Here is a 25,120-nt window from a genome sequence, read left to right on the forward strand (position 1 = left end):
TTATCGAATGAAATGATTGCATATCACTTAGGAATTCAACATGGGAAATGCCTCGTCTTTCTTTGAGAAACTTGTAATTTGTGGTTAAAACTCATAATTAACTATTAATAACGACTGGTCACAAACCAAATAATATTAACGGTGGTCTGAGACCCCAATGTGTCAGTTTGACCCCAGTCTTGTGGGAAAGGAATTTAAAGGATTGATGTTCGTTAAAAATGATCAGAGTCTGGCTCTCTGCAGCCTAATCGCTCAGAATTTGATGTTGAAAGTAAATAACATCATGCAGGTGTTGAGAGTATAACGGTCAAATCTGTTTTCTAATAGAGTCTTTATTTTCCTGAATACAATTTAGAGAGAGAGGTTTCAAAAAAACATGACCTTCTGCTTGCTGTTATGTGATGTCTTCTTCTTTTTCTTCATTACTAATAAAATATTGATTGTCTCAATTTCCCTTCTCTCCTGATGTTACAATGTATAAAGATTAAACAACAATAAGAAAGCAGAAGGTAGGGGGAAAAAAGCCAACTGAATTGAATTAGCTTAACCTGAAATTTTAGTTTTCTATTTTGAATGTATTTTTTATTTCATTCAATGTGATTAAGATCTCTTTACCAATACGAATGGTAACAAATGGTGTTTATTTGTAGAGATCTCAGGACAATGAGATTTCTGTATGAACATGTTTACTGCATATACAGCATTGTTATAGTTATTATTAAATAGTTTTAGAGAAGTGCATATTGACTTTTAAGGCGATACAGAAAAAAACGAGAGATGTTATTGGGTGTGTAGAATGAGATAAAAGTCAGATCCGATTGCTCTGTAAATAAATTCCTATTATCAGTTTGTGTTTAATACAGATCAAATATTATTTATTGTCACTGCAGAAAGACATTGAAATAACAGCAGATGGTTTCAATTGTGGTATTTTTAATAAATGTATATAAACAGGTTGCTAGACTATTAGATTATTATTAATTATAATTGTTAATACTAATTTATTAATAACTTTAAGCAATACAATTGCTATTGAAACTTATTTATAAAGAAAATGAACAATATTAGACTGGTTTATAATATGACGTTAGTTTATGTATGGTTATAAGAGATAAAAATGTAGGGCTATACATTCCTTTATAAGTGTTATAACTATAAAGACGTGATTTCAAAGATATTGATATGAACTGAATTGCGTTATAAACAGCCGTTATTACTTAGTATTTATTTACAAGACCTGCACAATGTTTATCACCCTTTACTTCATTTTAAAAACACCTAAGTAAAATATTTGCACTCAAATTTCTCTACAAACAGGTGGCGATTATTGCACGGAGCTCTCCATCACAATGAAGCTGTCAGTCATGCAGAAAGCAATTGATTAAAAAGAATAAAAAGCGATATGGGTTTTCAAGGAGTTATACTAGCTCCGGGAACTTTCTAAGGTAAATGTTCACATCAATACTAAAAGTACACGTTTCGGAACAGGGGTAGATAGATAACGCCACGCAGCACAGCTGGATGGATAGATATTTCTGCATAAGGCAGACAGAGATAAGGCCACGTGGCACAGCTGGATGGATAGATATTTCTGCGTAGGGCGGAGAGAGATAAGGCCACGTGGCACAGCTGGATGGATAGATATTTCTGCGTAGGGCGGACAGAGATAAGGCCACGTGGCACAGCTGGATGGATAGATAATTCCACAAAGGACTGATGGATGGCTCAAGGGACAAATAGAACGGGACTGATGAAATAGATCGGTAGTGAGACAGAGGGGTGTGTGAGAGATACACGGATCACCAGACAGATAGGTGTTGGAGGCCCAGTACAATTTGAGTTGCTTGACCTCTGTCCTATAGGCCTAACATAGCTTCAGTTGCTTGCTTGGCTATTCTGACCCCAGTAGCATGACATCTTCCAGTTGGCAGAGACTGAATAACCTCATAGATGTCTCAGTTTCTGCACAGCATGGCACATAACAAGACAAAATGCAGATACTGTATTGTTTGCAGCTGCACATAGATAATAGTGATGGGAACCACAAGTTATCCTTAAACGTCTGGGGTACACTGTTTTATTGCCAAGGGCCATATTTTTACTGTGCCCCTCCTATCACCAGATGTTGTTTTGACAACCCCAATTATTATGGTGAGAATGGAAAGGGTGGAAACCCAATGTAGGTAATTAGCATATATGATAATAGAGAGAGATAATTACATGAAGTCTGTTTATGGACGGGTATAAGTAGTCACCACTTAGACAAAGGGGGGCGTTCCATCAACACTGACTCCATGGGCGGTGCTGCCGGTTGGACCAGAGGCCACTGACTCCCTGGTGGGGCCCCTGAAGAAAGCCGTTCCTGTGTACAGCCTTCTGAGTGGCTGCTTAGCTCTCCAGGCTTAGTGAGTATGAGACAATGTAGTTAATTTTAGGCTTTGTATCTAACTAGTGTATTTATAGAAAACCTTGCACATTAAACCTTATTGGTCTGCAAATCGGGCGTCCCGTGTCTCACTGGTATCCGCTCTGATCACAGAGTGTCCAGAACCAACAATAGGGAGCTGGAGAAATGCACCCAGGTGGTACGGATGGATGGATGGCCAGCTATTAGCGCTCTGTCCTGTATCCATCTGCAAGGGATTGTGCCCAGGACAGGTGGTATGGGGATGTGGGGTGAGGGTGCAGGGCTGTTATTGCCAATAACTCATGAGTGTAGCGAGCCGCGTCTCTTCCTTCCTTAGGTTTGTTGTCGTTTCAGGCCCAACTGGGGCCGAGGAAACCTTCTCCCAGCCCCTCAGACGGAGGCGTTTGCGGAGCCCAGAGACGGGGCAGGCGATGGCCCAGCTCTCCTGGGTGCCAACGGGGCAGGACGTCACCCATGTTTTCCCCTGCAGGAAGGTCCCCCAGTTCGCAGCCCCCGTGGATTAGTTTGATGGGCTGGTCCAGCCAGTTGCTAAGCGAAGTGTGGGGGGTCCTCAGGGAGGTTCCATCTCTCGCTGCCCCTGCCACATGGGGTGGGGTGCAAAGCAGCAGCTCCGTTCTCGGGAGCTGTGGGCATGACTCCCCCCCAGGAGCTGGGTTCTCAGCCCTAGGGCACTGGAAGGCGGGGGGGTGGGGGAGTGGAGAGGCCACAGGGATAGAGCAGGTCTCACTGCGGGGCCCCCTATGCATAGGGCAGGGAAATAAACATGGGGAGAGCAAAGCACAAATAGGAGTGCGAAGGGGCACGAAGCAGGTGACAGAGAGAGATGGTAGAGAACAGTACCAAGAGACAGCCCTCCCTGCTCTAACCACTTGACCCAGCTCCCCTCCCAGAGCCAGGGAGAGAACCCAGGAGTCGGGGCTCCCAGCACCACAAGCTCTAACCACTAGACCCCACTCCCCTCCCAGAGCCAAGAAGAGAACCCAAGCGTCTGGTCTCCCAGCCCCCTCCCCCATTCTCACCACTAAACCCCACTCCTCTTGGACAGCCAGGGATAGAACCCCGGAGTCCTGGCTCCCAGCCCCCACTCCTTCCAGCTCTAGCCACTAGACCCCACTTCCCTCCCAGTGCCAGGGAGAGGACACAGGCGTCCTAGATCCACACCAGGTACAAAAATGATCACCCAATTCTCCACTTCCTTACCACCCCCCCACCCCCTCACCTGTCAGTTTAAAATCCAAATACCCAAAACCAGAGAGAAAATAATGCATTAAAGGCACTAGCATAGCTGGGACATTTCTGCTATCCCTGCCACAGCAACAGGTTCAGGCTCTCTGCAAACTCAGGGCTGTGTCAGAGTCATCAGGCCACAGCTTCAAGCTTTCTTCCCCAACCATGAGGGCAGGAAACCTGCTCTGCACACATGAAAACCCAGCTGAGTCTGCAGCAGGGAAGGGACCCTGTCCCTGGTCCCCAGAGCCCGGTCTAGCCCGGGTTGGACGGCAGGGCACGTCCCCGGGCTTCTCGCTGGTGCCGTCAGAGCCAATACAGCTGGCAGATGTCCCCAGGGTGGGGGGCAGGATCCCCCACTCACTGCCCCAGACGTGCCCGGGGAACCATCAAAATGTCTCAGTCGCAGCCACTACCCTGGTGCCCGGTGAAACCTTCCGGGACCTCGGAGTCCAGTTTGGGGGCTGTGCGAAGTGGATCGATTGCTCCAGTGGGGCTGCGGGATGGCCCCAGGAAGATTAGAGCCAGCGGCTGGGAGTTTCAAGGGAGCCTCTGGGAGTCGGGACCCCCAAATCCGATTGAAATTCCCTGGGGGTCAGGCCCCCCGATCCCTACAAACCCCAGCCAAAGGAGCAAAGTGGTTCCAAGCCCTGGGGAAGATGCGCGGCCCTTTGGGCCGAGATTTCCCGTGGGATCCCGAACCCGGGCTGCAGGTTCATGTGGGAGGGACACACTCGCCCTGGCGCGTGGAGGGCAAAGGGCCACGGCCACGCCAAGCAAGGGAGATGCAGCTGGCCCCTGTGTATCACTTGCGGTCACCCTGCTATCTCAGCAGGTCCCAGCTCTGCTTTCCGGCCTCCCTCTCGATTTCGGTTCCCGAAAGAAAACAGGGTCTAATTGTAGCGTTGGGGCGTCCCCTCGGCCTTGCTTTGGAGGACCAGATGTCTGGGGTGGAGTCCCCGAGACGCAGAGCAACACCGATAGGGGCAGAAAATAAACTGAGGTGCTGAGCGAGGCGAGGAGAAAAACACCCAGCGAGACAAACACCAGCTGGGCCTTGGAGCGCTTGATCGTTCAGCTGAGATGGGGCCATGGACGGTGGGGCGAGATGGGCCGGGCGGGGACTGCTTTTTATCAAGCTGGGCCACAGTCTTTCATCTGGAACGCGTTTGGTTTTGCAAATCAATGGTACAATTTGGCTCCTGTAAATATAAAAATCTCTTTTCTAATAGCATCAAAGAGGGCTTGAATGCAAATTAGTCTGAGCTAGCTTTGAAATAATACCACCGGAGAGTCCTTTTTGCTATCAGATGGGAAATGCTTATTGATTATTATTATTAATGGCGGACGTATTCATTTCTATATTCTTTGCCGTCTGCTGTTCTAGGTTGTAAACAATCAAACAACATGGAGAGATGTATTTACACGGCAATCTAAGCAGTAATAACGCGAGCTGAAACTGTCCTAGTTTCAATTTAATTCATTTTTAATTCATGTTGGTATTTATTGAATAAAATATTGTTATTAAGATACCTTTTGGCACCGATTCATTCTTATCATTCATGTTTATTGATACAAAGATCTAAGTTAAATGAAATGGCTGTGTCGACCATCTCGCTCTCGATGTATGTTTGTCAAGAGGTCCACACGTATTTCTAAAGTGAGCTAGAAAAGAGAGGCTACTGTTAATTCATGTGCAGAAACAGATGAAGGCAACACTAGATTGTTCTGTAAATATACTAGCAGCACCAATGTGTGTCTGTAACACAATACACACACTCCGTTATTATTATTTACTAATAGCGCTAATCTCAGTTGTGGTCCCAAGGCTGGCGGAAAAAGAAGGAAAGCTGGTGTCAGGTTGCCAGCCAGCTGTAAAATTTAGCCAAAGAAATCCATTAAATGAGTCCTGTATCTGAGGAGCCAAACCCTGAGAGCTGGGGTTAGGGCTAGAAGAAAAAGAAGATGGTTACTAAATATCTATATTTAATCATTCCTCTCATTATCAATAATAAATGTTTATAAAGCTTTTCAAGATTATGTTTGCTCTTAATTAACGAGTACAAGTAGAATAAAAGAAGGGGTAGATTTCATTTTTAAATAGCCTGATTGCTTTTACTGGATGTGCAAACCGAATGAAATGCTATTTGCCTGTGAACACGACTGCTTTTAATAAACACTTAGAACAGGAATGAAGGATTAGGCTGTTTTATAAACACATCGATTGCTTTAAATAAATGTATACAACCACTTTGAAATAACATTAGCTTGATTTGCAAACAGTAGAGTTGCTATTAATAAATATTTATAAGGAATCAGAACAGTATTTGAATGACTGATAAATATTATGCGCAAAATACGATTACAAAAGTTAACAATATTATTTAGATGTTTTATAATCAGGATTATTAATACATATTTTCAAATATATTGGTATGAGATTGCTTTATAAATCTGGTTATTAATAATGAATATTTATTTAAAAGATCTCCGCATTATTATTACTGAGGTCACTAAATATATGGAACAATTTTTTTATGATTTCGAGCTCTGTACAGATATTTTAAAATGATTACACAGAGCTCTCTGCGTGAGAACAAAGGTCTAAATGAAACCGACAGGAATAGGATCAAAGCTAATAAAAAGCGATATGGGATTTCAATGAGTTGTATTAACAGCAGGAAATTTTCAAGGGAAATAGTCCTTCAGATACTACATCAGATTAAGATGAGGGAGTAATAAAGCACAGAGGAGAGATGTGTGAGATAGATACATGCATGGGAGAGAGAGATGAAACCACATAGGATGGACAGATGGATGGAGAGATAGTTAGGGATATAATTCAACATAGGACAGATGGATGGATGGACAGATAGACAGGCAGAGCAAGAGAGAGAGGTAATAAAGGTAGATGAGTAAGGACATATGGGATAGATAGATAGATATGTATAGGGATAGAGAGAGCAGGGGGTGTTTGGGGATAGATAGATGGGTGTGTATAGGGATAGATAGATGGGTGTGTATAGGGATAGAGAGATGAGGGGTGTATGGGGATAGATATATGGGTGTGTATAGGGATAGATAGAGGAGGGTGTGTATAGGGATAAATCTGTAGGTAGGTGGGTAGGTATCCGCATCTCTTCCTTCCTTTGGGCTGTTGTTTCAGGCCCATCCATGGCCCAGGAAACCTTCTCCCCAGCCCCTTGGATGGGGGCATTTGCAGAACTGCTGAACCCAGACATGGGGGCCCCAGTCCTGGCCCCACTGCAGGCAATGGCCAAAGTCCCATGTACGCTAATGGGGCAGGATGTCACCCGTGCACTCCACTGCGGGAGGGTCCCCTGGCTCCCCAGTTCCCCCAGACTGTCCCTCTGCCCCATAGGGGCCGAGGCCCCTCTGCCACTTGTGGACCTGTCTCATCTCCCCGCCACGAAATCTTGGGGCACGCCACGCTCAGCCAGTCATTGCACAGGGAATGTGATGACAGCGGGGGTGAAAGAGAGAAATGTGGAGTGAAGATCTGTGTCTGGGTGGGGGAACCCGGAGAAAGAAAGAAAGAAAGAAAGAGGAGAGAAGAGAGGAGGGAACGGCAGCCAGACAGAGAGACAGGAAATGTGAGAGCCGCAGGGCAGGGACGGAGGCGGGTAACAGGAGGATGATCCCTCGGTCCTGGTCCCGGGTGGGAGCCGCTGAGGTTTTCCTCTGGGGTTTATTGCCCCCTTGTGGCGGCCCAGGGAGCTGCCACCTCCACTTCCCTTGGGGCCCAGCGAACCCAGCCGTGGCGTAGCTGCGATGATGGACCCATTGACAGAGGCCAGGCAGGCATCAGGGCTGGGAGCGTTTTACACGGCCCAGGGGACGGTTTGGAGCCCGCTTGAGAAGAAGCAGACCAGAGTCGGAGTGCTAACGATGCAGCTTTTCCTTGCACAGGAGCACCCTTTATTTATGTGCTGTGCAGCTGGCATTAATAGAGCCACAAGGGAGCCAGGACGCCTGGGTTCTACAATCCCCGGCTCTGGGAGGGGGAGTGGGGGTCTAGCAGTTAGAAAATGAGGTCCAGATTCCAGGATTTTCATAGAAGATGAGGGTTGGACGGGACCTCGGGAAGTCATCTAGTCGCAACCCCCTGCTCAAAGCAGGACCAACCCCAACTAAATCATCCCAGGGGCTTGCGGGCCACAGGTAGCAAACCACTGTTGTATAGTAATGACAACCTTTTGTGGACCCCTTAGACATAGGCCCGTGGATCGTAAGTTGAACATCACTGATATATCATATCTGTTGGTGGTAGAGTGAAAGCCATTTAAAGGACCGTTTAAAGGACCCAAATGTGTGGGATGGCGTGTCCTGTGTTTTTAAGCAGGGAGATTTGAGAAGGAAAAATATAAAAAGAAGCAACGTTGCTCTCTGGGCTTTGAAACCTTGCTAGAAATTGGCGCCTGGGTCAGAATAAAGGTTACATTTGAAAGCGTAGTCCATTGTGCACATTTCTGTCATCATTTTAACAAGAGAAACACTACTAACAAAAGCCTCCTGGTGTTGTTAAGTTCTATACAATGAGCATGGTATCATACAGCTAATCAGAGATACAAAGCCCAATCTTTGCTCTCAGTCACACTTGATATGAATGCTGGAATTACTCACAAGATACTCCAGAGATAATCTAGAGTTTCTGCACATTAATAAACAATCAGTACACGGCTACTCCATAGATATTTCAGAGTTACTCAATAGATATGACAACAAGATTACATTGTTATTACTCTATAGATACTACAGAGTTACAACAAAGTTACTATGTAGATAATACTGATTTGCTACATTGTTATTAAACAGACTTTATACATTTACTACATAGATTCTATATAATGATTACACAGTTTTTCCAGAACTACTACTTATTTGCTATAGAATTGCTTCACAGATACTAAAGAATTACTCCATGTATCCTACAGGATTAGTATATAGTTATTTCATAGACATTACAGAGTTACTATTTAGTTGTTCTACATATAATATAAAGTTTCTCCATAGATGTGATACAGTCATTACGATGTTACTCCATGGATATTACAGGTTTACTCCGTGGATATGAAAGAATAAATCCATAGCTACTACTGTATTTTCTATATAGATACTGCAGAATTACTCCGTAGGTATTACAGTTACCCCACAAATACTATAGACTTACTCTACATTTACTACATAATTACTCCATGGAGTATACAGAGTTATAATATAATTACTCCATAGATAGTATAGACTTACTATTGAGTTTCTCCACAGATAAAGTAGAGTTATTCCATATATACAACAGTTACTACAGTGTTAGTTCACGTATACTACACAGTTACTAGAAAGTTACTCCATTGACATGGAAAATTAGTTCATAGGTATCACAACATTAGTACAGAGACATCAAAGAGTGACCACAACATTGCTCCATAGATATCACAGAATTATTCCGCAGATAGTACAGAATTACTCCATAGATACTTTAGATTGTTCCATTGTTACTCCATGGATCCTACCGCATTACACCAGCATTACTCTGGTGTAATTCAGTGCTCACACGGATAAACATGTATAGATTCATCAATTCAGAGGCCAAAGGAGACCGCTGTGATAATCTAGTCTGATCTCCTGTATAACACAAGCCGGAGAAATTCCCTGAAATAATTCCAAACCCTGCACTTCTTTATTTTGACTTCCTTCTATTTCTCTCTCCAGAGCCCATGTCTGCCCATCAGCCTCTTCATGGCACTGATGATCTCCTTGTTCCTGAGAGTGTAGATCATGGGATTCGCGAGTGGGAAGTCGACGGTGTGGAACACGGATACCACCTTGTCCAGGGGGAAGCTGCGAAAGGGCCGGCCGTAGAGGTAGATGGCCAGACTCAGCATGATGAAGATGAGGATGATGTGGGGGACACAGGTGGAGGCCTCTTTGCTCATCCTATTTGAGGGCCTGCCTGCCCACAGCCGGACCGGCAAGGTCCCGTAGGAGAGGAGCAAGAGAAGGAAACACATCAAGGTAGACAGACCGCTGCTGAAGAACATGAAGTATTCCAGCACGTAGATGTCAGTGCAGGCCAGCTTGATCACCGGGGGGATGTCACAGAAGAAATTGTCCAGCTCGTTGAGGATGCAGAACGGGAGCCAGGTAATCAGAGACAGCTGGAAAATGGAGTGCATGAGAACCCTGGCCCAGGAAGTCCCCACCAAGCGCAGCAGATGTCCCTGTTCATCACTCTGGCATAGCGCAGGGGGTGGCAGATGGCCACGTACCTATCAAAGGCCATAGCCACCAGCAGGAAGACCTCAGCGGTCCCCAGGAAGTGGAGGAAGAAGAGCTGGGCCATGCAACCCCCATAGGAGATGGTCTTGTGGCAGGAGAAGAAGTCAACCAGCATCTTTGGGGGGGAGTGATGGAGCAGTAACAAATGTCCAGGAAGGCCAAGTTGGCCAAGAAGAAGTACATGGGGGAGCCCAGGTGGGGGTTGCCCCAGATGGTAAGGATGAGGATGATGTTGGCTGGGAGGATCATGGAGTAGAAGACAAAGAAGAAGGTGAAGAGGAAGAGCTGGATCTCCCAGGTCTGAGATATCCCCAGCGGGACAAACTCTGTCACCCCCGTGCCGTTCCCACCCTCCATCCCTGTAACACACCCCCATGGGACACTGTCATCACTACAATTGCTGACCCAAGCAGTTGCCCAAAAATTCAGGGTCTAGTTGGCTGAGTCAGGAATGTCTTTGACATGATCCTGCATATTCATGGAAAAGATACAAAGTCCTGTTTCCCTGAACACAGGAGGAACCAAAGAACAGAAGCGAGTGTCTTGGATCACTGCTCTAGCTCTCTTTCAGCCGACATCCAGCCGTTTCTTTCAGCCGACACCCAGCTCTCTTTTCAGCTGACACCCAGCCTCTCATCTTCTCTCTCCTTCAATGTCTTTGTCCTGATCCTCATACATATGCACCCTTACCCAGCAAAGCCATCCACTCACATAAGTCACATTCCCGGGTGGGAATTATGCCCAACAAACATTGATTCTTAGATTCCCAGCCAGAAGAGGGACCCTTGTGATAATCTAGTTGGATCTCCTGTATCACTAGGCTTGGAAGGATGAGGTTTTTTATTGGTCAATGTCAGCCAACGTCGATTTCACCGAGGACACACACACAACCTGGCAAAAAAAACCAAAAACATTTCCATCAGTAGTGTTTGAGATGTACAACAGCAAAGAGAGAAAAACGCTGTGTGAGAACTTGTTAGAGTTTGGCTGAAGGCTATCTACTTTGTATATTTTGACCTGTGGTGTTGACCATTTGTCTTTCAATGGTTATAAAGCTTTAACGTTTTGAATCGCTGCTTTCATGAAATAAATATTGTCTGAGCCCCCTCGACCCTTGTTTGATTCCCCCATAATTTCCTGTGTGAAAATTTAAATGGCTAAACATCCAAAAAGTGCTTAAAAATAAACATTGATATTAGCTAGACTATAACAAAATAAAAATTGAATTGGAGTCCCTTGAATTCATTCTGGTTTGAATTAGCACAGATCTTTGTGGAAAAACAGCCCATCTGGATTTAAAAATCACCCCTGATGGAGAATCTGCCACAACCCAACAAGATTTAACCCCACCCACATAATTATAGGTGTATTGGGTGCAGGAGTTTGACTTGGTGCTGCAAAACATTTGGACAAAAAATTTGCACTAGCAGAATCGAGAGCGCCCCTGTCAAATGGATTGATGGTTGATGGACAGATCTGAATGTCGTCATTAACGATGATTCTTCCTCCTCTAGTGGGGCTCTTCAGGGATCAATTCTAGGTCCGATGCTATTCAATATGGTCCTCAGCGATATGGAAGTAAATATAAAATCCCTGCCGATCAAATTTGCAGGTGACACCAAGATTGGCAGAGCAGGAAAAACTGCTGAGGTCATACAGAGGGTGCCAGATTGCTTGGTAAACTGGGCCCCAGTCAAACAAATATGTGTTTGAATACAGCCAAATGCAAAGTTGTACAGCATGGCTACAGAACAGGAACAGCTTGGAGCAGAGGAGCAACTCAACGCGAGCTCTCCAGGTGTATAAACAGCTCTGGGCTGCATGTTTTAAAAAGGATGCTGGCAAATTGGTGATGGTGGTAGGGAAGCAGAAAGAGCCAGAAAAATGATCCAAGGGTTGGGGAAAATACGTGACAGTGAGAGATTTAAAGGGCTCGATCTGGTTTGCTTCTCAGAAAGACAACTAAGAGGTGAATTGCTCACCGTATATAGGGACCTTCCTGGGGAGAAAATTCTAGACACTAAAGGGCGCGTTAATTTAGCAGATGCCTTTCTGTGAAATGTTTTAGTCCAACACGCGTTATGGGGCGCAATACAGGGCGGACTGGGGGAAATCCTCTGGGCTGGGTTATAGAGGAGGTCAGAATGGATGGGCTGGAGGCTGTTTCTGGCCTTTATATCTATGAATTTAAGATTCAGTGAATCTATGAATCTACTGAGGTCAGAGCTCCTGTTGTGCCAGGCACCGCACATTCCCTGACTGAGATCTATACAGGCTATTATTTGCTTATTTATCAATTTATTTATGTCTATATTTGTTTATTTGTTTCTTTCCTTATTTCTTTGTACAGTCCTTCATTTATTTACCCGTCCATTTATTTCTGTTACTCTCTCCTTTATTCCTGACAGCCACCCCATCTAGTTGCAGTCAGATTGATGGCTAGACATTCGTTCATTTCCTCATTCAGGCGTTCATGGTGTCATGCGGGCTGGCTTGAGAGGGGGGGCACTTAGTATACGGTGTGACATCAGTATGGCAGAATCATAATAATCCATGTGGGATATGCCATGTCAGGTACTGTTCGGAAGGTTATAATGTGCTAAGTAAGATAATAATACTTATGTTCATGTGTGATATGTGAAATGGAAGTTATAGATGTATTTGAGATATCTGTATTTCAAATTGTGCTGCCTGGGCAACACCCCAGATAGGAAGGCTGCAGAACAATGGCCTGCATAATGGCCCATTAAGGCATTCCCAGGTGCAAGGGGCCCAGAGAGAGAAGCCAGCATCACCAATGAGTCACCAGAACTGGCTTACATGACTGGACCCCAGGCATACCTGAAGAGTCACCAGGATTGGCCCATGTGACTCTGGACTCCATTTTGGGTCTTGTGACTGTCCTCAGGCCACATGGCCGGGGGAGGGGGTTTATAAGATCAAACCACAGAATCCATCTTTGACTTTGCTCCTGTCCAGTCAGCAGACATACACCTGTCTCTGGAACAATTCATCTTGCAACTGAACCGAAGGACTTATACCCATCCAAGTACTGGATGTGAACCAGAGAGAACTACACAAGCCTGTAACTCTACATTTCTTCCAGAAATCTGAAGTATATGGACTTTTAATCATTTGTTTATCTGTGATTTACTTTAACCCTTTAACATTTCTCTCGTGGTTTATTTCTTTTTACAATAAACCTTTAGTTTAGACACTAAAGCAGGGGTTCTCAACTGGTGGTACGTGTACCACCGGTGGTACGCGGTAGACGGCTCGAGGGTACGCGAGGCAAAACCTCGCCGCCGATTCCGCCGCCGATATACCCCCCCTGCCGCCGCTGAAAAAGCCCGCCGCCGCCGCCGAATGCCCCCCCCGCCGCCGCCGGAAAAGCTCGCCGCCGCAGACCCCCCCCCCCTCCCCGCCGCCGCCGAAAAAGCTCACCGCCGCCGCCGAATGTCCCCCCCAGCCCCTCCGCGGGCGAAAAAGCTCACTGCCACAGACCCCCCCCTTGCCGCCACCGAATTCTTTCCCCCCTGCCGCCTAGAAATCCCCTTCACCGCCGAACTGCCTTTCCGCTGATTTTTCCCCCCTTGCCGCCACCGAGAAACACTACTGCCGCCGAAAAGCCCCAAGCACCCTTCCGCCAAAAATGGTCAAACGGCGGCAGAGCTTCGGCGGAGGGTATTGATTCCTTCACGGAGCTCGACCTATTTACCGAGTCCCACTCTGGCCAGGTGGTACTTTACCTAACTGTACCTGACCCGAGTGGTACTCGGGAAAAAAAGGTTGAGAACCGCTGCACTAAAAGATTGGCTGTTAGCATGGTATTTTAGGTAAGATCCAAACTTATATTGATCTGGTGCTGTGGCTGACCCTTTGGGGTCAGAGGGAACCTTTTTAGTAAAGAGCAGAGAGTTTAAGTAACTGGTCTCTTTGCTGGACCTAGTGCTGATTTGGGAGCCTGGAGCTGAAATGCAGTGAAGGGGGCTGTGGGCATTTGTGGACTGGCTTCGTAATATCCAGTGTGGGGTAATCAGAAGCAGTTCGTGGCTGGTTGGGAAGCCAGGCTTCAGTGTCACCCACCAGCGCGGGGAGAATCTGCTCTCCTTTTGCAGCCTGCCCTGACCTTGGCATTGTCAGTTGGCTACCCTGGGCATGGGTCGTATCACAGTGGCGTAGTCGTGGCAGGATCCACAGAACCAGAACATTTGAGTTTTGGATCAGAACCTCACGCTATTCCAAATTTTAAAATCTGATACTGAGAGTGTTAAAGATTAAAGTTAGTCAAGATGAGTGAGCAGAGATCATATGACGAGATGAGCGCAAAACAGCTTAAACAGCTGTGCAAAGAGAGGATTAACTCCTAGAGGGAATCTCTCAGGGCAGAAAATGAGAGATTTAGTCAGAAACAAGGACCTGGAAACAAAGTCCCCAGCTGACTCCCCTGCAAAAGGAGCAGCTGCAGATGAAGGGCAGCAAGCCGATAAAGAGGGATGGAATCTCCAGCGTGAGGGAGAGAAGATAGAACTTCACTTGTCGAAAATGAGACTAGAAGCTGAGAAAGGACTTTCCAAATTCCTAAGAAAATATGAGGCTGAAGACAGAGTTAGAGAAGAAATTCATCAAAGATTGATGAAAGCAGCCAGACTCAAACTCCAGATCCAGGAAGAGCAGAAACAATGTCCTTCTGGAAGCACAGCTCTTAACTACGATTGGGACTTTCCAATTTATAACAGATTTGATGTGTTTAATACTGATGAGATAAATGTATATGACCAGGTTAATATCACCCAGTCCCAGAGGGAGTATAAATGTAAGTCTCCTGTGTTACCAGTAAGCAAGGGGAAAATGTGGGATAAGGGGGTGCATGACTGTAAGCAGTTGTCTGTATGGGGCCAGGTATATTATGACAAGGAAGAGAGTGTCTCTAGCCTTGGGATTGTGGAGAATAGCAGCTTGTATGTTCAGAATAGCAGTTTACCTGCTAGGAGAGAAAAGATCTCCAGTGTTCTGTCTGTGGAGCAGGCAAAGGGTGCCTCACAGCCTATGCTGATGGAGGATTTGTCAGTGGGACCAGCAGTGGTTCTGGATTTAACTGAGACCCAGGAGGGAAAGGTTCCTAAACCTGTGTCTGTTGGGGGTAATGGCTTGCCCCTGGGGGAAGTAATCCCCAGAGTACTGTCTGTGGAGGAGGCAGAAAGTACTGTTCAGCCTGTACGGGTGCAGGATTTATCAGCTGGTATACCAGAAGTGGTTCTGGATCCAACTGAGACCCTGGAATGAAGTGGTCCTAAACCTGTGTCTGTTGGGGGTAGCAGCTTGCCCATGGGGGAGGCTGCCCCGGTCCCTGAAAGTTTGTCTGAGGATAGCTATGTGGGCTGGGACAAAGAGGGGGTGGTAAACAAACTCTCATCTCTGAAGACTTTGGGTATATCTTGCAGTCTCTTAGTGGACTCAGGTACATCTGATGTTATGTGGGGTCAGAGATTGGCAATGAAGGAACATCAGAATCCTGTTTGTGAGATGCTAGTGAAAATGGTGGATGTCTCTTTAAAACCTAGTCCAGACTTAAAAAGGATAACAGTTAAGCATCTGGAAACTAGTAAACTAGCTAGTGTATGTGTTAATGCAGATGACATGCCGGATAAGGGGGGAAAAGATCCACCCATGGCTGTAAGCAAGAAGAATTCCTCTTGGGTGTGGCCAGCTGAGAGTGGGTTGGGCATGCCTGGAACAGCTCTGACTTGGAGCCACATGCAGAATGAGTTTGTTAGGACTCAATGGAAAAATGTTTCTTTGGAGGGGGTCAGAGTGGGGGCCCAAAGCCTAGCCCCAGCAGGAGGGTGATGTAAAGGTAATGGAGCAACCAGTGGGGAAGTATGTGTCACTAGTGTACTGACTAAACTCTTACAACTATTTGTAAAAAATTGAATAACATTGTTACCTCCAGGATGAATCTTACAAGGAAGAAGCCTGTTTTAGTTAAACATGATTTTGCTAATGATACGTGTGCCAGTGTTAAGTCTAGTAGTAATTTGTTGTTGATGCAAGAATTGTAGAAATGTACCATGTGCCTGATATTGTGTAAAAGCCTTGAAACATGTTAAAACCTGAAGAGGGAAAGTTCCTATGATGCATTCAGTTGTGTCTAGGGACACCCCTTTCTGCATCAGTTTTGCATGTGGGGTGTCATGCTGTCTGGATGGGGGGGGGGGCTGAGGTGTATTCAGGAGCTCTGATTGCTCCTTGCTACACCAGTCTCGCGTTGGGGGTGTCATGCGGGCTGGCTTGAGAGGGGGGGCACTTAGTATATGGTGTGACATCAGTATGGCAGAATCATAATAATCCATGTGGGATATGCCGTGTCAGGTACTGTTCGGAAGGTTGTAATGTGCTAAGTACGATAATAATACTTATGTTCATGTGTGATATGTGAAATGGAAGTTATAGATGTATTTGAGATATCTGTATTTCAAATTGTTCTGCCTGGGCAACACCCCAGATAGGAAGGCTGCAGAACAATGGCCTGCATAATGGCCCATTAAGGCATTCCCAGGTGCAAGGGGCCCAGAGAGAGAAGCCAGCATCACCAATGAGTCACCAGAACTGGCTTACGTGACTGGACCCCAGGCATACCTGAAGAGTCACCAGGATTGGCCCATGTGACTCTGGACTCCATTTTGGGTCTTGTGACTGTCCGCAGGCCACATGGCCGGGGGAGGGGGTTTATAAGATCAAACCACAGGATCCATCTTTGTCTTTGCTCCTGTCTAGTCAGCAGACATACACCTATCTCTGGAACAATTCATCTTGCAACTGAACCGAAGGACTTAGACCCATCCAGGTACTGGATGTGAACCAGAGAGAACTACACAAGCCTGTAATTCTACATTTCTTCCAGAAACCTGAAGTATATGGACTTTTAATCATTTGTATATCTGTGATTTACTTTAATCCTTTAACATTTCTCTCGTGGTTTATTTCTTTCTTTTTACAATAAACCTTTAGTTTAGACACTAAAGGATTGGCTGTTAGCGTGGTATTTTAGGTAAGATCCAAACTTATATTGATCTGGTGCTGTGGCTGACCCCTTGGGGTCAGAGGGAACCTTTTTAGCAAAGAGCAGAGAGTTTAAGTAACTGGTCTCTTTGCTGGACCTAGTGCTGATTTGGGAGCCTGGAGCTGAAATGCAGCGAAGGGGGCTTTGGGCATTTGTGGACTGGCTTCGTAATATCCAGTGTGGGGTAATCAGAAGCAGTTCGTGGCTGGTTGGGAAGCCGGGCTTCAGTGTCACCAACTAGCGTGGGGAGAATCTGCTCTCCTTTTGCAGCCTGCCCTGACCTTGGCATTGTCAGTTGGCTACCCTGGGCACGGGTCGTATCACACATGGATTCTGCCATGCATTTGTTCTTTCAATCACTGATTCATTGTTTTGTTTCTTGATTAAATCCTTCCTTCCCTTTTAATGTATACCTTCTCCTATTCATGCACTGAATAACTAACTTTTTCTTTCTTTCCCCAGTCATTTATTTATTCCTCCCTCCCTGTGTTCGTTTAACCGCTCAGTGATGAGAAGTTCAGCACACACGTTCCTCCAGGCATCACCGGTGCTTTGGTCTCTTCTGCTTAAGATACCTATTAATAAATGCACTCCCGTCATTCCTTAGCCCTCCATTCGCTCACCCCTTCCCTTGTTACTCATTGCCTGCCCTGATCTAATTGAGACATGCACACAGTGGCTGGGCAATAGGCACAGAGACACCGGAAATGCCCCGATGTCCCCTGTCACACACACTGTGACACCCGAACTCTCTCCTCTGCAAGCAGCATCTACATCTGCTGGCAACTGGGAAGCAAGGTAGGCTGCAGGTCGGGAGTAAGCGGCACTGGCAGAGCCGGCGGGAGCTAGCCAGGGCTGGGCTAGGAGGGGGCTGTGGGTCGGGAACACTAGGGAAGGACAGGCTGTCACTCACCTTGAGCTGCCACTGGTGACCAGGTCCCATTTCTATCCCATGCTGCTGCACAGCCTCCTTCCCACGGATAACCCCCTGCTATATCCCTTATGGGGGGCCCCATGGGGGCTCTGAGAGGAGAGGGAGGGGATCCAGGGGCCTCCTTAGCTGGGCCCGGAAATACTTCGCCGTGCTGCAGAGCCGTTCATTTCTCGTTCCCCTTGTTGGCTCAGGCAGGGACTGAGTCCTGCTGTCCACAGAGGGGGGAAACTGAGGCACAGAGCAAGGGAGGGAGCTCACGGTGCCCCAGGAGTGGGATGCAGAAGTCCTGAATCCCCCACAGAGCGATCGCCCTCCTCCCTATTATAGCCATTAGTCAGGTTTGGATCGATGCCCCAAATCAAGCTGAGGAAGGATCGGAATTGATGGTTTCCCACGGCCCAGATAGACTCATGCAGTCAAGGAAGGGCTCACCCCACGAGCAGGGCTCAACGGGGACACACTCTCCCTGCATCAGGGCCAAGATGCTTTCACATACCCCCTCCGGCAGAAATGTCAGCCCCTCGGGGGACGTTGCTGGTGGACACCTAGCTGCCGAGCGGGTTCAGGTGCCTCCCGGGTTAGGTGCCAGACAAGCAGGGGTTCTCAGGACCTCACGGGGCTTCAAGGTGAGAAGCAGGTTCCTAAGATGGTAGCAGGGACACCACGGCCCTCAAGTTGGGGAGGATATTTGCGGTGAGACCCCCATGGGAACAGAGACTCCGTCTCTCTACCACCGGGCTTAAAAAAACTCAGCCGAAAAACGTCTAACGCAAGAGCTGGTCAGGAGACACACGCAATGACCAAAGCTTTTGATACGGTCTCCCACAGTATTCTTATCAGCAAGTTGCAGACGTATGGGTGGGCTGAATGGACTGTAAGGTGGACAGAAAGCTGGCTAGATCATTGGGCTTAGCAGGTAGTGATCAATGGCTCCATGTCTCGATGGCAGCCAGTAAGAAGTGGAGTGCCCCGGGGTCGGTGCTAGGGCCGGTTTTGTTCAACATCTTCATTAATGATCTGAGGATGGGGTGGATTGCACACTCAACAAGTTTGCAGATCACACTAAGCTGGGGGCAGTGGTAGATACACCAGAGGGCAGGGATAGGATACAGAGTGACCTAGACAAATTGGAGGATTGGGCCAAAAGAAATCTGATGAGATTCAATGAGGACAAGTGCAGAGTCCTGCAGTTAGGACAGAAGAATCCCATGCACAGCTACGGACTGGGGACCAACGAGCTAGGCAGCACTTCTGCAGAAAAGGACCTGGGGGTTACAGTGGATAAAAAGCTGGATATGAGTCAGCAGTGTGCCCTGGTTGCCAAGAAGGCTAATAGCATATTGGGCTGCATTAGTAGGAGCATTGTCAGCAGATGGAGGGAAGTGATTATTCCCCTCTATTTGGCCCTGGTGAGGCCACATTTGGAGTATTGTGTCCAGTTTTGGGCCCCCCACTCCAGAAAGGATGTGGACAAATTGGAGAGAGCCCAGCAGAGGGCATCAAAACTGCTTAAGGGTTAAAGCACAAGACTTATGAGGAGACACTGAGGGAACTGGGCTTTTTTAATCTGCAGAAGAGAAGAGTGAGGGGGGATTTGAGAGCAGCCTTTAACTACCTGAAGGAGGGTTCCAGGGAGGATGGAGCTAGGCTGTTCTCAGTGGTGGCAGATGATAGAACAAGGATCCATGATGTCAAGTTGCAGTGGGGGAGGTCTAGGTTGGATATTCAGAGAAGCTTTTTCCCTTGGAGGGTGGTGAAGCACTGGAATGGGTTACCTAGGGAAGTGGTGGAATCTCCATCCTTAGATGTTTTTAAGCTGTGGCTTGACAAAGCCCTGGCTGGGAAGATTTAGCTGAGCTTAGTCCTGCTTTGAGCAGGGGGTAGGACTAGATGACCTCTTGAGGTCCCTTCCAACCCTCATCTTCTATGATTCTATGGTTCTGTGGGAGTTTTAGCAGGAAAACTTGGTAAAATTGGGAAAGAATTTCAAAGCAGCAGTTAGGTGCCCAATTCTGTCATAAGCCAATGGGAGTTGGCAGCTACCTCTCATTTGCAGCTTTGAAAATCTCTCCCGTTATTATTTCGAGCCCACACTGTGATACCCTGACAACCTCTGAATAGTGCTTTACACTTTATTTCAAAGGAATAAGTGGAATAAGGCATTACTTCTCTGGCACATTCATTACAGCATTTGTTAAAAACGTAACGTTTGCAGTGACGTTGTAGCCATGTTGGTCCCAGGACCTTAGAGAGACAAAGTAGGTGAGGTGAAATCCTATTGGACCAACTTCTGTTGGTGAGAGAGGCAAGCTTGTGAGTTACATATGTTGATTCTGGACACTCTGTGATCAGTGTGGATACCAGTGAGACACGGGACGCCCAATTTGCAGATCAATAGAGTTTAATGTGCAAGGTTTTCTATAAATATACTAGTTAGATAGAAAGCATAGAGCTGACTACAACATGTCACTCTCATTAAGCCTGGAGAGCTAAGCAGTCACTCAGAAGGCTGTACACAGGAACGACGTTCTTCAGGGGCCCCACCAAGGAGTCAGTGGATCCTCTGGTACAACCGGCAGCACCTCCCGTGCAGTCAGGTGTTGATGGAATGCCCACCTTTGTCTAAGTGGTGACTACTTATACCCTTCCATAACAGCCTTCATGTAATTATCGCTCTCATTATCATATATGCTAATTACCTACATTGGGTTTCCACTCTTAACTACATTCCATTCTCACCATAGTAATTGGGGTCATCAAAACAACATCTGCTGATAGGAGGGGCGGAGTAAAAGTACGCCCCATGGCAATAAAACAGTGTACCCCAGACGTTCAAGGATAACTTCTTGTTCCCATCACCATTATCTACGTGCAGCTGCAAGCAATACAGTATCTGTATTTTGTCTTGTTATGTGCCGTGCTGTGCATAAACTGAGACATCTATACTGTTATTCAGTCTCTGCCAACTGGAAGATGTCATGCTACAGGGGTCAGAACAGCCAAGCAAGCAACTGATGCTATGCTAAGCCTGTAGGACAGTGGTCAAGCAATTCAAATTATATTAGGCCTCCAACAATACAGAGCCGAAGAAGGCTACACTACAAAGTTATGTGATGTAAGCTGCCTTGCATCAGGCGTCTTCTCTAGCATGTTAGCTAGCTGGGGTTAAAAATTAGAGTAGGGATGGACTTTGAAAGACATACGTCGAAGTTAGTCACCAGTGGTCAGATTTTTAAAAGTATTTAGGTGTAAAGCAAGAGATAGGCATCTATCTAGATAGATCCTCCTAGGTATAAAGGCTTTAACTCCCATTGATTTCAATTTCTACCTGCTTTTTAGGTGCCTAATACCTTCGGAATTCTGTCCCCATCTCTCATTAGCTTTCTCTGGCCTCTGAGGCTGTAATATCTTGGTGAACAGATACAGAATATTTCTGATTTATTCTAGGAGTCAAAAAACTACCCTTCTTTTCACATTCTATGATCGCCTGAACATTGGTCTGGGGTGAATAGCAGGAGAGGAAAAGGGTCATGGTTTTTGGAAGATTTTTGACTCCACTAAGAACTCCACAAATTGTATTTCAGGGTTTGTTTCATTTTCTCATGGCAAGAACAGAATGGGGAAATCAAACGGCCATCACAGAATTTGTCCTCCTGGGATTTGGAAATCTCCAGGAGCTACAGATTTTTCTCTTTCGTTTCTCATCATCTACATTGGGACCATGGCTGGGAACATCCTCATCATTGCACTAGTGGTGACTGATCAGCACCTTCACACCCCCATATATTTCTTCCTGTGGAGCTTGTCCTGCTTGGAGATCTGCTATTCTTCCACCATCCTTCCCAGGATGCTGGCCAGTATCCTGACTGGGGACAGAACCATTTCTTTCCTTGGGTGCATCATGCAATATTATTTCTTTTGGTTTCTTAGTAGCAACAGTATGTTACCTTCTAGAAGTGATGTCTTATGATCAGTACTTGGCGTTATGCAAACCCCTGCACTACGCAACCCTTATGAATGGGAAACGCTCTCGCCAGATATCAGCTGGCTCTTGGATCTGTGTCTTACTGACGAATACCATAATAACGTCTTTAATGTCACAATTACTCTTCTACGGGCCCACAAAATTGACCATTTCTTTTGCGATTTAACCCCCATGTTGTAGCTCTCCTGCAACGATGCCCACTTGATGGAACTCGTCACTTTCATGCTGGCCTCCATAGGTACTATGCCACTATTCCTGTTAACTCTCATGTCCTACATTTATATCATCTCCGCCATCCTGAGAATCCCTTCCACAATGTGGAGGCAAAAGGCCTTTTCCACCTGCTCCTCTCACCGCATCGTGGTCACGGTTTTTTATGGGACCCTGATCATTGTCTATATAGTACCAGAAACCAACGCACTGAGAGAAGTGCATAAAGTGTTGTCGCTTTTCTACAGAGTCCTGACACCTTTGATCAATCCTTTCATATACAGCCTAAGAAACAAAGAAGTAAGGAAGGCCCTACATAACGCTGTCAACAAATTCATTGTCTTCAGAGAAACTCAGGCAAAATCAAGCTGGTTTCGTCTACTTTAACACCAGGTTGGAAAATAGAATTGGGAAATTTGCTTTTTCTTTTTTCTGTGTGAAAAAATTACGAAAACAGGCAAGTGAACAAAAAATTAATGGAACAATTCCACATCAAATTTTTGGTTTTAAGCTAAAAATGTTCAGTTTCTTGTCATGGTGACGGATTTGACAATTTCCTGCCATATCCTGATTGAATCAAGTTTAAGTATTGTATTAACGGAAATGTTTATGGATTATTGTGTGCTGGGATTGTACAGGACCTCTCGAGGGCGGAGATGTGACAGATGTGAGACCTGGGGATTTAACGGACTTTTGAAGCAGAAAGACTTATAGTCTTGGGGACCATCTAAGGGGAGGTGAATGTAAATTCCCCATCTCTGATTCTGCAAAAACCCAACCACTTGTAGTAATGCCTTGAGCCGTGGGACATTGTCTGTTGGTCACCTATTACATGACAATAAGATCAAAGGCCATACTGGCTAAGGAAAAGAGTTGACCATTCATATAATCATAGAATATTAGGGTTGCAAGGGACCTCAGGAGGTCATCTAGTCCAACCCCCTGCTCAAAGCAGGACTAACCCTCATTAAGAATCCCAGTGGTTCTTATTCTGAATCTGAGATAATTATGAACTTGTAACTATGGGGAAACCCAGGTGTGAGTTTTGAAGGACTGACCCTACCATAGCCCCAGGTCGGATTTGGGGTGGACTCTGGGAAGCTTTTTTGCATGCATGTAGGTTCTTTTATTTTCTTATTCTGTTTTCTCTGTTATGCTTTCACCTTAAGAATAAATGTTCTTGCTTATAAAGAGTCAGGTGGTAACTTACAACTGGTGGCAATTACACTGTTTGTAGCCTCTGGAGAGAAAGCAAAAAGCTGAAACTGGCTTATTTGGGCAGTCTGGCTTGCTGGCAATGTCACTGTGTAGGCAGAGAAGTTGCAGCCTGGAACAACCCTGGGCAGGAGGGAAAATGTATCTCAACTAAGCTGGGTTGACCAAATTCAGAATCTTATTTCCATACATTGCACAAAACCTCATGGTGTTCAAAGTGACTAATAATAGATGTAATATTGGTGTTAATAAATTCAGTATCTTGGCATTGTCCGCACATGCTCCATTTATCAACCAAATGACATATCTCTTATCTCCAATGCTGGCAAGGAAGATGCTCTATCTTAGATTTGAAGGCTGCTAATTAGTTGGGGTCGGTCCTGCTTCGAGCAGGGGGTTGGACTAGATGACCTCCTGAGGTCCCTTCCAACCCTCGTCTTCTACATGTCTATGACTCACCCTTCTTGCTCCATCATGGAAAACTCCACCAGCTTCTGGTGCCTCATTCCCAGTTCTCCGATCCATTCCCCAGGGTGTTGGCCCCCCACCCTAGCTGCCCCACTCCATGTTATCAGCCTCTTTCACTTGTGTTCTGCCCATCTGCCCCCAGGTCCTATCACCTCACTCCATCTGATCCCTGACCCATTATCCTAGCCCTCTCATCTGCCCCATGTCCTAATCCCCCCATAGTTTTCCCACCCCCACTGCATCCTGAATCCAACCCCATCTGTCTTGTGTGTCCTGGTCTCCCCCTGGGTCCTGGCCCCCCCATCCCCACTCTGTGTCCAGTCTCCCTCTATTATCCTGGCTATTGTTCCACTAAGGCTTGGGTCGCTTGGTTTCTCTCTTCTAGTTGATCTGTGGCTGGTGAAGCAGGGTCCTGTCTTTGGACCAAGCGTTTCAGTTGGACTTGAAAAGATAAAAGCCATTGGCTCTTGATGATGGACTGGCACGATGGGTAGGTTGATGCAGAGATGCCATTGCTCCAAGAAGGGAAGGCCTTTTAGCTAAAATAGGAGGTGTGGGGGCGGCAGGGAGGCTTGGCTTTTATCTTTATTCTCAAAATCTCTCATTTTTTGCAGCTAGTGCAGCAAAACTGTCTCAATTTTTCCCCCATCCCAATCATCTCCTGCCCCCCGGACGCCACACTTAAGATCCAGGCAGTTTAAAAGCAAGGAGAGTGAAAAAATAAGTTGCAAACCTGAGTGCCCCTTGCCAGTTTTTTTGCTTTAGCAACCATATTTCCTGTTGTTTTCAAAGCACACTGCTTTTTTCCCCTGAGAGTAGATTCAGACAACCACAGGAAATGGACTAACCATTCAGTCAGTGACACTGTTTCTCCCTATGTAATGAAAGTGCACAAAATAAAATATACTTACAATTTTCTCACCCCCTTCTCCCTGTCATTTTAGGAAACTTTACTTGTAATAACAGATTTTTAAGCAATCTGAGGTGCTTTTTCAACTACTGGCATCTCCGATGTGATGCTAAGGGCACTGTGTATAGGTATCTTCTGTTAGTTCAAGCAATACAGTCTAGCTAGCATAGATGCAGTTATACAGTGATAGGCTTGACAGCATTCAATTTCCTTTTTTTCTTTTATACCTTTGGAAGATAATATTGATGGGGTTTTGTCAGCATCTTTTAATGTTTATCATTTTATATTTTCACAGACAGGTGAAGTTATGGCTTTTAAGCATTTTTAAACTCCCTGTCTCGTTAAATCACTAGGAAATTATGGGGGAGGTGAGACAAAAAATA

At 46.0% G+C, this 25,120-nt stretch overlaps 1 pseudogene; it reads right to left on the reverse strand.

Moving 5' to 3' along the window:
• Window positions 1–9,369: 9,369 nt before the first annotated feature.
• LOC137146712 (olfactory receptor 4M1-like) lies at window positions 9,370–10,309 on the reverse strand (annotated as a pseudogene).
• Between the last annotated feature and the right edge of the window lie 14,811 nt (window positions 10,310–25,120).

This window comes from Emydura macquarii, unplaced genomic scaffold (genome assembly GCF_026122565.2).
Source record: "Emydura macquarii macquarii isolate MOO-44397 ecotype Brisbane River unplaced genomic scaffold, CSIRO-AGI_Emac_v2 contig_470, whole genome shotgun sequence".
Taxonomy (NCBI): domain Eukaryota; kingdom Metazoa; phylum Chordata; order Testudines; family Chelidae; genus Emydura; species Emydura macquarii.